Genomic DNA, 10,548 nt, shown 5'->3' with positions numbered 1-10,548 from the left:
CAACCTTCCTCACAACATCGCTTCCCTACACTCAGTTCCTTTTCAACGGTCACCACTGCACCTGCCACCGCATTGAATTAATCCTCACTCTTGTCATGTTCAATTTCCTTCTGTAGCTCTTCCAAAGGTTCTGTGTGATCCTCTATTCCATATTCACTCAAAACATGTTAAACCTTTCTCCTTTTTTTCTTCTCCACCCGCCATCTTCTTCTTCATCATATTTTCCAGAAGGCTTGTGAAATCCCCCGCTCCATATTCACTCATAATATGTTCCATTTTCCTCCTTTCTTTCCTGTCCACCATCTTACAGGTCAGGTCATCTCGACTCGGAGCCCGGTGGAAACCCTTGTCTTGTCTCAAAATCTTCTGACATTCACTGTCAACTGTAAGACCTTATATAGACAGGGGTGTTTCTTTCTAAATCATGTCCAAACAATTGAATTGGCTACAGGTAGACTCCAATCAAGTTGTAGTGATATCTCAAGGACAATCAAAGGAAATTAGATGCACCTGAGCTCAATTTGGAGTGTCATAGAAAAGGGGTGTGAATACTTATGTAAATTAGATATTAATGTTTTTCATTTTCAATACATTTGCAAACATTTCTAAAAACAGTTTTTCACTTTGTCATTATTGGGTATTGTGTGTAGATGGGTGATAAAAATAAAAAATGTCATCCGTTTTGAATTCATGCTGTAACACAACAAAATGTGGAATAGGTTAATTAAGGAGTATGAATACGTTCTGAAGGCACAAGTTTGCACGTTAGCTAAATCACCCAGATGACCTCATCGAAGGAACAGTTCCCGCCCCATCCCTAGACTTGAAACGATTGCCTACCTCTCATTTCTCTGCAGCCAATCGGCGAATGAAGTCCCCCCCCCCTCCACCGTTTCCAGTTGACGTTAGCTACACTGGGACATTTCAGTCAAAAAGTATCTTGTGGTCATTGGTGTTTTGGATTGGCAGTCAACTTCAGTCTGTTTTGCGATTGGCAGGCGACATAATTTGGCCACCTCAGCTGGCCCGACTCAGAAGCGCCTTGGTTGACATTGTTGTTGTTGCAAGTAAGAAACTACTTTGTCGTTGAGTTCTGTTTTGGATTTACAGTAGACTGCAACCTCTGGATTAGCTCAAAGTCAGGAAAAATTGGTCTAATAAAGGTGGAGGTTTTCACAGTATTTGTCAAGAGGGAGGACCATTATGGGACGATGAAAGAAATGTCTGCGAGGCCGCTCAAGGTAAGCAGACAAGGGATACTCAACTGCTAGCTAGCGACTTTAGCTTGTAACATTATAGCTAGCTGGAAACATTTTGGACAGGACGACCCGTAGCTGGCTTTGTATGAACCTTTTTTAATGAGTTGGAATGGTACGTTTTAAGTGGGAGACTCCTAGACGGCTAAACATGAAACATAGCGGGTTCGATTTACCAACTAGTTAACTAAGTTACCTAACTGATGTTAGCTAGTCAGCCTAGCTAGCTAACTAATTTAGCTACAAACTTGTTACCGTAACGTATTAACGGGATAGCTAGTTATAACGTTAGCTTCCAATTTAATTCAAGTCACGTTAACAATGTCGCTTCGGTTACTGTGCCTTGCTAGCTAACGTTAGTTAACTACGTCCAGGATAACTTTGCTAACATTAGCTAACTGGCTAGTTCCATCTCTTGCCCATCTGCCTAGTTAGCCAGAAAAGGATAGGACGAAAATGTACTATGCTTAGTTAGCTAAATAACGCTTAGCCCATTCATAGACAATATACACACATCAGTCGGATCCTTTAGTAACGTTACATTATTGGACTAACTAATGGTATGTTGAGTTAGCTGACTAGTTAGCCATTCTACACTCTCCCTGTATCCTCCTTCAACTCTCTCCTTGTATCATCCACTCCCCATCTAACGTTAGGCCTATGAATCCATTTGAGGAATGAGCAACTTCAAACGGGAGGCCTCTGTCAGTCAATTGTTGGTGAAATATTCAGCAAGTCGTAGCCCTGTTGCTTGCTATAATTAACGTTTAAAGTAAGCCCATAGACATGCAGAGAGTATCAAATGTTATATCAATGCAAGGGACTCCTGCTTTATAGTTATTTACCCCAGAGAGTTTAATACTTGCCTGTATTTAGGCTATTACTTAGTTAACTGTAAACATTGATAATACATTTCAATGACACTCTTAGGTCACTAATATTCTTCCCTGGATGATTGAAACCAGTGACATAGGCTTTGACTGCTCCACAGTGTGTTTATTTAAAGACCTCTCGTCATTATGTAAACTATGCGTTGCGCCATTGCCAACACCACTACAATGAAAGGGTATCATTACATTTTGACTTGGATTATTCAGCTCTTTATTTACAATTTATTTTGTTTGCTTGTAGTCTAGTATAGGCAGACAACCTGCAACATAAAAGTAGGACAGACAGGCTCTTCACTGCTTAGGCCTACAGGTCCTTCACTCTTTTTCATTATGTAAAGAAGGCACATTGTTAGAAGATGAGGAAGACTAACCCTTATCAACTCTACCTTCCCTGCAGCTTTCTGACTGCTGTTTATATGCACTTGAACCTGAACCCATGCTTGTCTTGCTCCCACTACAAGTACACTATGCATTATAACATTGCCAGATGAAGCATAATTTGGGGATTTGTTATGATATCTGTGATTTGGCAGGACATTTTCGCTCAAGACCATGTGATTGTGGTGTCATTCAAGTTGTGACCATTTGCATTAAAGCATTAGTCGATCGAGCCTACCACTTGAGGAGGGAGAGAGAAAACAAAAGGGACAAATGCAGCAAATGCCTTTTATATTAGTACAAGTAGAATTCAGAGGGAGCGCACAAGCACAGTGGAATTCTGAGGGATCTATTTTTGCAGTGGGAGGAAGAAATGCATCTATCCCTCCCACCTCTACTCATTTCAATGGCAATGCTGGGGGATGCTGGAAAGGCTAAATGGAAGGGCTAACTGACAAGAGGAGTGTTCCTCAGTGAGCAGACTGCTAGGGTGTGAGTGCAAGTTTGCATCGTTACGCAAGTCTTCTCTTTTTCAAGGAACGCATTGATCCATACAGCGTCACACAGAACACCTGAGGTCATCTTTTGGGGAGCCTGTATAGTGTTCCTCTGTGATATTGAGATTCTCTAGTACAACTAAGACACTGTGAATGACTGTTTTTTTTATCCAGCAGTAAATGTCAAATATGTTACTGTTGGGTGGTCCTTTGCATGGGGTGATGTCAGTTTCCTTTAACAATCAGTCTTCCAGATAGCTGACACAGGAACCTTGGTATACAACTCTTTAGTAATAAAATGCAATTGCAGACAGAGATTCACATACAGAGTATCTCAGTAGTCTATAGTAAAGATCTGTGTGTCGAAACAGGGGGTCATTCATATCTTAACATTGTTGCATTGGATTAGATACAAAGTATCTAAGATGAGAAAAACATGTCTAGACTGTGGTTTCTCACTCTACTATCTCGGCCTTGAGGCTGGGTGACTATCAGCAGGTGCAGACAATTCTCAGCCTGAGAACTAAAGCAGTACATCTCCATTTACCCAGTACTTTTCCATCATTGTGCATTGCAAGCATACGAAGGTTATCACATATATACAGTAATCATGGCATTGGTGTAGCCCCTCACCAACCCCCAGGGTAACCCCCAACATTACACAATTTTGTTTTTTTTAAACGACAGCATCACATAGAACAAAATGGTGTTCAGATGCATTTGTTTGACAGTGATCACTAATTGTTTTGCGTAGAGCCCTTTGACTCTTGACAATGAAACATGGCAAATCTGTGGTTCATAGCTTAATTTGCAACTTTTAATGCTTTTCCACCAACATTTAAATGGTTGTTTTTTTGCCTCTATACAAGCCCTGCGATGTATAAACACTACACTATGTCAAACTGGATGGCTGACTGAATCACAGGTGGGAGAAACATGACACTGATGACAGAGAGAATTATCGCCATAATCCATCAAGGCAAGGGATTATCCTATTGACCTGGTGACGTCATAATTCGCTTCGGTTTTATCACCAGTTGAGCATTGTGGAAGTTTTCAGGGTGTGCTTGGCTAATTTATTGGTGTCCTTTAGCCTATGTGTGACACACAGTGAAGTCGTCCACACATGACTGATCTGTGTGCAGTTGCCTTGTGAGCACTCATGTCTTATTCGGACAGTTCTGTGGAGAAAAACCCCCGGAGTCCATCCATTTGTCCTTCAGGATCCTTTCCCTCTTTCCACTCTCTTTAGCTAGCACTCTGCAAGCTCTAGTCTAAATGGTTTGTCACTGTACAGCTTATACATGCTCAAGCCTTACCTATGTGAAGTTATGAGTTAAGCCTAAACCCTCTATCTCTCACACAGAGCCATTTAGCCTACCATTGTGTTGGTTGGCTTTAGCCATCTTGACTGTCTCTGTGTGGTAGTAGAGACTGCATGTTATATTTCAGTGTGTAACCCTGCTGCCGCAGCAACGCCTAGACTAGAGATACAATTTTAGTGGTCTCTCGCTGGGCTTCCCCAAACAGCTGTTCAATAAGAGTGTGTTTCATGCATCCAGTGTCAGCTTCAGTGCCAGGCCCATGTAGATTAAAACTATCCCCATAGGATCCCTCTACCCCCACAAACAAGGTTAGATGAATAAGTAAATAGTTGAGTGCTTCTCCAGGTTAGTGGGACAACTGCATGACCATGCGTCTCTTATTGCCTCTATCTAGTCTGTGTTCAAGGATTGTAATTTGTCCTACCATGACCAAATGCTACAGGGAAGGAAATGCAATGCATATCTAGGCTTTTAGTAGGCCCATGCATGCATGAATCGCCCCTTCAACCCTAGTTGTTGCCAGCTTAATGTTCCAGCCAACAGAGGCATTTCATTGCTTTCATAAGGAAGGTCAGACCTTGGCTTACCAAAGTTAACCTGGACTCAAGAAAATAACCGGGTCGAGGTGGCCTGAATGGGCATTTCAGCATGTTGGGAGAACTTAATTGAGCAGCTGACCAATTCTGCAAGACTTTAGTTCTGGGTTAACCGAGATTGCTTGGGCCTTGTTGCTTACTATGACTGTGATACTGTATGGGGTTATCTCACCTAGCTACCTTAAGATGAATGCACTAACTTTAAGTTGCTCTGGATAAGTGTCTGCTATATTACTAAAATGTCAAATGTAATGTAAACGTTAACATGAATGGACACATCCTGCTAGCCTAAATTCTCTAACTAGGCAAAGATTTATTCTTCAGATTCTCTCTGGTGGTCACAATTTACTGCTTTACACAGCACATATAGTCTACTCCATACATTTTCATAAGACTTTATGACCATGACATCTAGACTTCCACCACCATGCACCCCTGCATCCTTGTTTGCCAGCACACAGCATGGTCCAAACAAGGCTGTACCAGATGTGCTTTGGAAGAAAAAAACATCCCCATGATTCCTCAGCAGAGGAGCGATCAATAGGAAGTTTGTCTCTGAGAGCCTGTGCACCCAGACAGCTACTCATAAAACCCTGTTCAGCCTAACCTTCCCCTGCGTGCCTGGATGCCTGCCAGCCCTTTGACACAGCAGCCAGGGACCAGAGCTGTTTGTGTCAGGGTGGCGAGGCCTTCAAAACCAAGCATCAGCAATTGCACCCCGGCCCTACCTAGTACCTACTTCCTTTGTGTTCAACCAGAGACTGGGTGCGTGTGCCCTATGCTTTGGGATACTCTGACTGGTTATATGATCATTTTATCTGGTGTTTTTGTACTCAACTTTGCTATGCCAACTCTTTTCAAAAAGGCATCACTGTGGGGTGATTGTAGGATGTTGAATGCATTGAGTTCGACTAATGTAAAAACAATGGGACACATGCTTTTCTGAAGCAACCCCAATATTATCTCTGCTTTGCTCTACAGATCGGCCAACCGGGTCAAACGGTTGATGGGTATAGCCTAATAGAGGGGTGAATGGAGACCCAGGCTATGCTTTTGCCCTCACATAAAAAAAGCTCCACAATCCCGCTTGACTGGGCCCTCTACCCGGAAGAAAGCCATGGTAAGATCACATGGCTGCTGGCTCCTCACCATGCCGTTACTACACAACAGCAGTCCTCCCCACTCTAGATCCAGGACCACAGTAATCCTATCCCTGCAGGAGAGGAGCCTCTCGTCCTGGGCAAGTAAAGCCACGTCACTGCATTGACTGCCAGCACCACGTGGGGATTCACATGAGCATTAGTACCCAGGCCCGTTGCTGCTAATGCTCGTTTAACCACTGACGTTAGCCTAGCCACGGACTGCATACAGGTTCGGTAGGCCTTGCACATACATAGGATGGCCTACCTGATTTTGAAAACAAGTTATTTTATGTGTGTTTTCAGAGTGCAAGGCTAATTCTATTACAGCAATTCAATTTGCGCTGACGGTATTCTGACTTGAGATCCACAGGCGCAACTCTGCATTAATCATAATTAATTTAGGCTAATTTCACTGGGAGACTTAACATTCAAGATATCAAGTTCAATATTGCCCATTCTGATCATAATGGTAGGTCTTTAAACAATTGCAAATATAGTCCTTTTTGTTTTCAGTGTTTTTCTACAAGAAGGCTATTGTTGCCTCCTTAAAAAAATAAATATATATACCATAAATCTTTCATAGGATTTTTACTTTAAGACTTAATTTACAGGTTTTGTAACATGGTCAGGATGTGTACTGTTATTGCTTAGTCTTGTGGTTGTTTCCACAGAGCAGTGCAGCCAAAGATGCAGGTTTGCTTCTAAGAAATGTCTGATATGCGTGAAGGAGTAATGCATAAATTACTGCAAAAGCTAACTCCCACCCTTCTTTTAAATGTGAGTTATGTAAGCCCTAGCGCATTGTTTTGTGAAGTCTCATTGGCATCCACAAGACATTGATGGCCTTTGCATATTGAGCCACTGGGGAAAGCAAATGTTGGTACAAATGTTTTAATTCAGTCTCATTCCTCTTACTGCCCTCAGGTTTTACTGTCCATAGGGTTTTAGTTGCTTTTATAAACTGGGTAGTTAGAGGCCTGAATGCTGATTGGCTGACAGCCGGGGTATATCAGACCGTATACCACGGGTATGACAGCGTTTAGTTTTACTGCTCTAATTGCGTTGATAACCAGGTTATAATAGCAATAAGGCACCTTGGGGTTTTGTGGTATATGGCCAATATACCACGGCTAAGGGCTGTGTCCAGGCACTCTGCTATGCATCGGGCCTGAGAACAGCCTGTAGCTGTGTATATTGGGCATATACCACACCCTCTCGTGTCTTATTGCTTAATTTCATATTGATTGCAAATTTCATCCAAATAGGCTAGCTGTGCAGACGATACAGAAGCTGGCATTTTTGCACAAAGACAAGACATCAATAAAAAGCAGCTAGTGCTGTATGAGGAGTTCCCGCCCACGGTGTGCTGAGTTTAGGTTGGCAGTGCTCCGGGAATACTGAAACCAGGGCAGATTGTTCCCTGAGTCCAACGAAAACACTTCTGCTGCATTTCTCTGTGCTGCAGTCCTTCATTGGCATAGCAGCGCTCTGCTCGCACTCTGCAGCTGACAGAATCAAGCTCTATTATTTTGATTAGCCACAGCATTGAAGAGCATTGACATGTAAGCAGATGGGCACAAAGTGTAGGCCTAGTCTCATTACAAAACACACACAAATCAAACATGCCTGCGTAAATTGTCCTGTTACTCCCTTTCTGCCACCATTCTCTGTGAACTACCCGTGTGCCCTCTTACATTGCTACATGGCACAGCAAGGCACAATATGGCATGGGTCAGCACCACTGTTCACGGTGTGGCATGACACAGCACGGCACTGCATGGCACACAACACTGGTCGGAGGATATGTCAGGGGCGTCAGTACTGTTGGCTGCTGCCTCGGCACCCCACATCCCCATCTGAAGCCGTCTGCTATGAGTGGCTGTTAATTAGCACCGCTTGACTGTTGATGACTGGGTGTGACTACAACGACAGACCCTGGGCACAGGGCAGGGTGACCTCTGAAGCCAGGTACTGGGCAGCTGTAATAAAGTGCCCAATGGAGCATGGTGGCAGGAGAGGAGAGAACAGGCTGTTCTGAAATACTCCATGCACATGACCCACACCACCAATATTGGGGGGGGGGGGGGGTTGTTGAGACATCCTTTTCCTCTCTTGAGAAAGACCAGTTTGTGGGTAAGTGAAACTTTGTTGAGACCTCGGCCACAAAATGCTTGGCTTAGCCATGACATCAGCTCTCAGACACTTGATAAACAGTTTCTCTGGAAAGCTATTACTCTGCCCATTTTAACTGCTTAAATTTGGCAGTTACTACCACGCCGCCGTGCATGTCAACAAGAGGAAATCGGGCCTCTGTCTGCCAAAATGAGAGTGACTGACTACCAGGCGCCCTAACTTCTGTACCCTACTGGAGTTAGCCTACACTGTCAGTTGCTACTGAAAGCCTGCAGTAGCTAGTCCTACACTGTCAGAGAACACTGCACACCTTACTGGTGGCATAACCCATTTACCTATTGAAGTTGAGCAGATACACCAGAGAGAAAGAGCAGTAGCCTGTCAGGGACGCTTTGTGTTTCTTGTAGACAAGCTTCTCGAGCCATGACACTTGCAGACATAGCTTAGCTGTCTTGTTTGCTCGCCATAACTTTTGGTCTGTTTCCCGCCTGTTTTCTTTCAGTTGTCTGCTGTTTAAAAACTTTGCGCTGAGAGGTGCTATATTTGGTTCATGATTATGGAGTGGTATTTTTAGGCTGTGAAAAGTCTGTTGTAACTTTGACACCTTGCAGATGAGGGGCTGGCATTCTGTATGCATTTCTAGCTATGGTAACAAACTGTACAAATGTGAAGTCTCCTTTTTTTCACAGTACAACTTACAGGGTTGACAGTTATCACATGGAATGAGAAGCTTGAGTGTTTAATGAGTGAGGGAAGACTGGGAACAAGCATCACTGAATGCTTACAGCAGGCTTAGACAACATGTGGGATCCCCTTAGGCCATTCAATGTTTGATGCCACTTTGTTTTATAGCCTCCTTCGGATGGGATGTTGTTAATGTTGCACATTTTGGGGAATATTCAGAGGTGGAAACTTTCTATTGGAATTAACAGAAATATATGAAAATTAATGCTAATACCATTTAAATGTAATGTTTTTTGCATTGGATATATTTACCATATCATATGGAGACAGAAACATAAACCTTTTACCTTATCATAAATAGATATAATTGCAAATTATTAAATCCTTCCTATATATATATATATATATTTTAGTTACGAATTGAACTCAAATTAAATGACTTGACTCTTCACATGGGATGATTTCACTGAACAACAAAAGGAAATATTGAATGATCCATCACATCTCCCAAAAACATTTTCAACATACATCTGTAAAATGATAGTGTAGAAACTAAAGCTTTGTTTGTCTTACACTCAGGTTTCCATGTCTTCTCCCTAAACCTCAATGTCCACCTCTTGAACATCAGACTGAGGCCTCCACTTCACTTTCCAACCCTGTTGGGGATGGCTCGTTGTCAGGCTCAAAAAGCCTCAAATTTGCCACAATTTTGGCCACAATTTTTGACCCTTGTATTGGTCAGCATGTTGCGTGCTTTGGTGTGTGTTCCCAAACAAGGACCAGTTGTGCTCTGAGGCAGCTGATGATGTTGGAATTTGGAGGATGATGGAGGCAACAAGGGAAAGAGCCTCAGATCCACAATTCATTGATGACTGTCTTCAGCTCATCTGCAATGTAGAGACCGGTGTGTCTGCTCTTGTAGAATACTGGTTGAGGGGTGGAGATGATGTAGTTAATTATTCCTTGCCCAAGAACATTCAACCACCCACCAGAGATGATTGCATTATAGACTGTGTTCTCTATGATTTGCTTGACCTTCACTTGAGCTGTTGAACTCTGCATCCAGCAAATTAGTACATAAAGCATGTCTGGTTGTTCTCTGCCCAGCATACACCCCTCCATTCAGAAATCTCTTCCAATACACATTGCCTGTGACCATCAGAGGTGAACCAGTTGCATACACAGCTCGAGCAAGACATTCATCAGCATTTCTCTTTATTCCTCCATTGAGTCAAAAAAACTTGTGATTCCAGGAGGACTATGAGCTGTTGCTATCGATAAGGTGTCTGATTCATCATTTTCACCTCGATTAGAAGTAGAGGGACTTTTGTCAGAGGTTGCTTGTTGTGAGCGCTGAGGGAACTTTATGCACTTGGCCAGATGATTCTGCATCTTTTGTTGCATTCTTCACATATGATTTGGCACAGTATCTGCAAATGTACACAGCTATTCCTTCTACATTAGCTGCAATGAAATGTTTCCACTCATCAGATGTGGCATTTTCTGTGGCATTTTCCTGTAAATATTAGAAAAAAGACAAACCCCCAAATACAATTTTATGTACAGATAAATAGTTAAGCAGTTAGATTAAACAACTCCTTTGTAAGATAAATGTTTTAAAATTAAACGTATGGAAACAGGTGCGTT

At 42.7% G+C, this 10,548-nt stretch overlaps 1 protein-coding gene across 1 annotated transcript in view; it reads left to right on the top strand.

Moving 5' to 3' along the window:
- Nucleotides 1-997: 997 nt before the first annotated feature.
- The window catches only part of LOC129837828 (OTU domain-containing protein 7B-like), a 34,096-nt gene continuing 24,545 nt past the window's right edge, over nucleotides 998-10,548 (top strand). The window contains exon 1 of the mRNA XM_055904289.1: nucleotides 998-1,241. The gene's annotated coding sequence lies outside the window, so the exon portion shown is untranslated. The remainder of the gene's footprint in view (nucleotides 1,242-10,548) is intronic.

Source organism: Salvelinus fontinalis, chromosome 38, assembly GCF_029448725.1.
Source record: "Salvelinus fontinalis isolate EN_2023a chromosome 38, ASM2944872v1, whole genome shotgun sequence".
NCBI lineage: Eukaryota > Metazoa > Chordata > Actinopteri > Salmoniformes > Salmonidae > Salvelinus > Salvelinus fontinalis.
The sequence above is the reverse complement of the archived record's forward strand: the minus strand, read 5'-3'. Positions and strand labels throughout refer to the sequence as shown.